A 6443-nucleotide genomic window follows, 5' to 3' on the forward strand; every position below is an offset into this window, starting at 1 on the left:
GTGAGGGTGGTCCCATGAGTTGGGCGGGCCGACCCTCCACTCGGGCGAAGGCAACATGCTGAATGAGTCGACTTGGGCGTTGGGCGTGGGTCAGCTAGGTGACATAACCCACCACCCGCCTGCATATATTGATGGACGGTTTGTGGAGGCAAATCATCATTCGGCCAACACGAGTTCGGTTGAGGAGTTCTGCAGTGTGTGGATGAGCCTGCACGATGGGCAAAACTTGGGTGAAAAACTTGTGCAGAAAAGTTGGGTGAGAAACTCGGGTGAGAAACTTGGGCAAAAAACTCGTGCAGGAAACTCGTGCAGAAAACTCGAGCGAGGTCATCGGGCAGAACTTGGGCGAGGTCATTCAAGCAGGACTCGGGCGAGGTCGTTCAAGTAGAACTCAGGTGAGGTTGTTCAGCTAGAACTCGGGCGAGGTCGTCGGGCAGGAAACTCAGGCAAGGTCATACGGGCGAACTGAGTGAGGTCGTTCGAGCGGATCGAGTGAGGTCGTTCGGCGACCCGGGTGAGGTCATCGGGCGACCCGAGTGAAGTCATTCGGGTGAGCCGAGTGAGGTCGTCGGGCGACCCGGGTGAAGTCGTTCAGGCGAGCCGGGTGAAGTTGTGTGGCGACTCAGGTGAGGTGATTCGGGCGAACCAGGCGAAGTCGTCTGGCGACCTGAGTGAAGTCATGTGGTGACTCGGGTGAAGTTGTTCGAGTGTACGAGTTTGGGTGAACGGGTGGACGTGCATACAGGCGGTCGCATGAGGGCGTGCCATGCACGACGAAACGAAGAATCGTGCGGATGGGCGACTTCGGTATGGCGCGCCATGCACGATGAAACAGTGAAGTGTTGGAGTTGTGAACGGAGGTGTGACTCAAGCGGAGGTGCTCGTGTGTGGCGACTTGGTTACGACGAGGCATGCCCAAGTTGGCAAACAACACGATCGTGTGACGAGGTGAACAAAGGGTTGGTGAGTCATGTGGTGACCGTGTGGAGGCACTAACGAGCTGGGCAACCGAGTTTGCCGAAGTTGGAAATTTGGCTAAGTGTAAATTTGGGGTTTCCCAAGATTTAACTTGTACTTATAAAAGAAGATTATATATATATATATATATATATATATATATATATATATATATATATATATATATATTGATTCGGGCAGACTCATATTGCAGGGAGTTGCCCCTCCCTTTATACTGTGGTGCATTTCTCTTGTATAATGTTGTTTATGTGAATGTTATGGGCTTTCACTGTATAAAGGACAAAGATAATACTTGGTAAATGAAAAATGAACTAAGTATGGAATATTAGACGTAGTCTACAATTGTAAGTATTGGTGAAAAGAAAACGGTTGGTAGTGCTGCACCTCGCTATAGTGCGGTTGGAAGAGTACCGCCAGTGTAGGGGCGTGACACCCGATCTCACGAAAACAAAGAAGAAAAGAAAACCATTACAACTAGTCATGCGGCCACACAAGAAAAAAAAACTTGCTTCTACACCATCATAATCGAACATGTTGCCATACACTTGCATCAGAAGAGGCCTTGCTTCCACACCTGTGCCAGATTATAGGAGAGACACTGACTATGATCAATATTTCCATATGAACCACCTTTGAATGCTAAATCATCAACTACGCCGTTGGTAACTCAAATGTCAAGGGGCATTTGTTTATATAGGCATCGATCCTCTTAGACCAAATCAAGCCGAAAAGAAATTACCATGTAAACATCTATTGTAAAATGGGTCTACCATAAAAACCTCAGGAATTTACCATGGGTTTTACTATGGATAGAAGAAAAAATCAAGTGTTCAAGTTGTGATTTTGATGCACCAGATGAAAGGAATATGTTTCAATGTATGCTAACCATGTATAGTTCGAGAGAGTGTAATTTATGCTATTTGTAAATGACAACTCAACATTATTACGTAGACTAGACAAGACTAGCATCAACAAAATCTTCTAAAACATCATTATGGCCTCTCTTTGATATTTTCCTTGTATCATCAGCTATCAGACGAGAGTATTTCCTTGCACCATCAATGGTTAGACAAGCAGCATCAAGGTCATTATTATTAATGCCAACCATTCATACTCTCAGATAAAAAAGACCCATAAAAAAATCCATTAGAGAAGCATGGTAAAACCCTGCATCATCAGTGAACTATTGTTGAAATCAATGCCACCACAAAATTTCCAACCTTACTATTATAATAATAAAAAATGATATTATTATTACTATAAAATATTTTTTAAATGTTTACTTCTAAGCTATAAAATTATATTTATAAAGGAATTACATAACTTATTTTAAAAATAAATATTTAAATAAATTTATATTTCTTAATTAAATTAATTTCTAGACAATAAAATTGAATAAATTAAATTAATATTATAACATAAATTAAATTTATCATATTGATGATTTTTAGGTTGACGCTTTTAGAATCACAAAACGTGCTTCATTATCAGAACTAATATGGAAAGTCTGATCTAAGAATGTAAATAAATAATGCAGAAATATAATGGTTAAATTCCAACAGATATAAAATAAATAATTTAATAATATTTTAATTAAAAAATGAATAAAAATATATGAAATATTAAAGATATTGAAAAGATTAATTAAGGAATAAAATTAAGGAAAACATAAAAATAAAAACAATGAATTGAATTTCAAACAAAAATAAGAAAAAGAATAAAAAGTAAATAAAAATATTAATAAATAAAGTAACACGTGCATATATATATATATATATATGAGTTAAAAAAAAATTATATATATATATAAATTACATAAGATTTATAGTGGAGACTTTTTTCTCTCGAACAGATTTTTTTATTGAGGAGAGATAAACCAAGATAAAAGAAAATTGGTCAAAATTTAAAGCATGTCCATATCCAAGAGCACATAAACTCCAAAAAAAAGTTGATAATACAAACAAAACAAGAAAACAACATACCCTAAGAGGAAGAGAGGGGGCTTGCTTGATATTTAGAGGATCATGGGGCCATAGTCCCTCATTTGTGTGGTGCTCCAACTAGTCAGTTCTTCCTTCCATCCCATCTAGCCTCTCCATTATGTATCTCTGGCTCCTTCAAACAGATTCAATTTATCTATAATCACCCACTGGTTGTGATATAAATCATTCATGAAGGAAATCACTTCATTTCAATTGTCGTGTCACTGCTATCATAACCTCCTTCAGACTAGATCCAATTTATCTAGAATCATCCACTGGTTGTGATATAAATCATTCATGAAGGAAATCACTTCATTTTAATCGTCGTGTCACTGCTACCATAACTCAGGCAGTATCATCATGATGTTTTGGAACTACCTATCAAGAAACTCGATTGAAGGAGGGTAGTTGCTGGACCAAGCATTGCCATATGCTCTTAAGACAACTCATTATCAGAGGCCCCTTCACCCCTCCCCCCACAAGCCTCCCTCTATACCCACCATACCATCATGCTCCTAAGCCTCTTCATGTGGAGCCCTAGCCCACCTAACATGGTCCCTCTACCGAAGCATAGCGAGCCTTAAAATTAACCACCAAAGTTCAAACAAATTTCTTATCTGAGAGGAATAAATAAACAAAACAATCTCCCCAAAAGTATAAATATGACCATCTACCCTCAACTCAACAGGGTGAGACTTCAAAGTTAATGAGAATATCCCTCCTAAAAACTAGATCTTCCACCCTTGACCTAGACTAACTTTCCATGGAACCAAAAGCCAAGTAAAACAAAATGAGACATCGTGAAACAAGAATTGTCCACTACCATGCTTGGATTAGAAATAACATCTAGCACTCGAAACTTGTTTGGATTACAAGGTGTGATTACCACCACTAACTATCACACAACAAAACTCAAAAGGAAATCACCAGCCGAAACATTTTATCGCCACGCCAGACGTGTAAAAGGTCTCATGGAGAGATAGAAAAAACTCCAACACTTATTAGCTCCACGAACAAGATCTTCCCAACCCAATGCACTTCCGTTGTGGCTTTGCACCATGAAGACCCGCTCCACCCCTCGCCTAACCAAACACCAAAAAATTTGCTGCAACAACTCCTATTGAGGTCCCAAATCTAACCCATCAACACCTTGACCACCACTAAGCTGCCACCCTTCCATCTAGCAAATTCAACGCAACAAGAAGTACTTTCAAGAACAGGCATGCAGAGGCTAACGACTTGTGCATATTTGGAAACTAGTTTGTCACCCTCTAATGCTCTCATAAACCAAAATAAAAATGTCTCAAGAGGTCCTCTGCCTAGCCTTTAACTCCTGCTTGTTTCTTGATTTGTCGAAGCGGCCAAATCAATTGCTCCCACTTGTCCTTAAGTGTCATCATTTCTTGTCAGTATTGTCCTTGGGGAATTCACTTCCCAGCCTCCATCACTAATTACACCTTATTAAATCACCCCCATCAAGATAACACACACACACACACACATTAATAAATACACATTTATTTCACATTTTCTAGCAGTTTCCTTCTCCAACTGTGCATTTTGCAAATCTAAGAGACAAGCCTCGAGCTTAACCTCTAATACTACGCAATGCAAAATCACTGGCTTTCCCAACTGTGCATTGCACCGTTACTGGCTTGCCCAACTGCACATTACATAGTCACAAGCCTCGGCCCTGGTCATTGGGACTACACAATGCACAGTTCCTTCCCTCACTCTGCCCAACTAGGATTGTGCATTTCATAGTCTCAAGCCTCTAACTACCTCCTTGACTACTGAGACTGCACAATGTATAGTTCATGAGGCAAGTCTCTCATCTTCAACCTAAGAATTTTTCAATCTTTCCTTTCAATTTGTGAGTTGTTTCTTTGATCTTGCTAAATAGATTGATTTTCTTGAGCTAATTTGTGTTTTCCACAAGTGCATTTTCTCATACTAGTACTGCAACTTTTGAGGTTATCTTTCTCCATCATTTGTTATTGCCATGGCACCCAAGAGATCTTACTCAAAGGACACCACATAAACCAACACCAGTGAGAGAGTTGAGAGTGTTCTTGACACTATCCCAATGCTTTCAGATACTCAACTATTTATTAAGAAAAACTCAGATGTTACATGGCACACAGTGAAAGATATTTACACAACAAGCAGTTTCAAAACAGATCTTGAATACAGGGAGGCTTACATCAATTTCCAAAGGAGATGATTACACAAGATTGCATGCAGTTATCCAACCTTTCCATATGAAGATATTGTCAACTAGATTCTATCGCATATAGATACAAATACCATGACTCCCAATAGTGCCAATGGAGAAGGGTTTTCCTCTTTTATGGCACATGATTTTCAGAGCATGTATCATTTACCACTACAAGAACCTTACATGGATTCCCACTTCTATGTAGTCACCAACTACTTGAGCACAAAGGATGTCATCAAAGGCTAGGTGAAAGAGCCATCCAAGTTCATCTAGACACCCAACAACACCTACAAGACCAAATCTCTCAGGAAGGCATTTTAGTACTTGATAGTTTTATGTTGCTAGATCTATGGTCAAAAGAGTATTGAGACCTTTCCTAAAGGTTGGGAATTTTTACCACATTAGATTTTGCATTTTTACCATTTTTACCCACAAGTCCGACCCACCCTTGATATACTTGTTGGCTTATCAAATTAGGACCCATGTAGCTTATTCCAAGAACCCTCATAAGGGTAAGAAAGCTAGTTTCTACATGTCTTCTTAGTTGCTGGATGAAATCTGTGCTCATAAATCCTTTCCTGGAATGGGTTGGACATGGTCACCAAAGGAACCTGTTGTACATATTTATTTCCAGATGATTTCATACTCGAGCTACAAAGGAGTCATGGAGAATATAACAAATCACTTCCTCATTCCATTGTATAAGATGATATTTTAGGAATATCCACCTTGCATGTCACGTAAGGCAATGGAAGAAGTGTTAGAAATGGTGGATTGGTTTGTTTCACCGGATGACACTTACCTCAGAGTGTTTGGTGGTCAGAAGTCTCCACATCTGCTACTTAGGTATGCAACTGACAAGTTGGTAATGCAAGAAGTTACTTATTATCTTGCCATAGGGTTATCAAGAGTGTTGCAGAGGAAGAAGGAATCACCTTGGTCCACTTTTCCTTTTCAAATTGGATTGTACAAGATCAAGCATCTGAAGGTTGATGACACCAAAGGTAGAGAGATATAGAAATTTTCATGGGGTCGAATGGATTACAATATCTATGATCCCAGGAATTTTTTCAAAGAACATTGTGCAAAGATACATCAGTTGGTTGAGTGGGACTTATTTTAGGACCGACGACGAAAGGATAAAGAATTGTTACAATGCATCTAAGCTCCGCCAACCAATCAACTTTGCAGGTACATTGTAAGTTACTCCTTAGCCAGAAGAAACTCCAGAAGAAGAAATATTAGTGAGTCACAACCTAATGTGC

This window comes from Pinus tabuliformis, chromosome 5_1, assembly GCF_031772625.1.
Source record: "Pinus tabuliformis cultivar Carrire ecotype Pingquan chromosome 5_1, CPIR1, whole genome shotgun sequence".
Taxonomy (NCBI): domain Eukaryota; kingdom Viridiplantae; phylum Streptophyta; class Pinopsida; order Pinales; family Pinaceae; genus Pinus; species Pinus tabuliformis.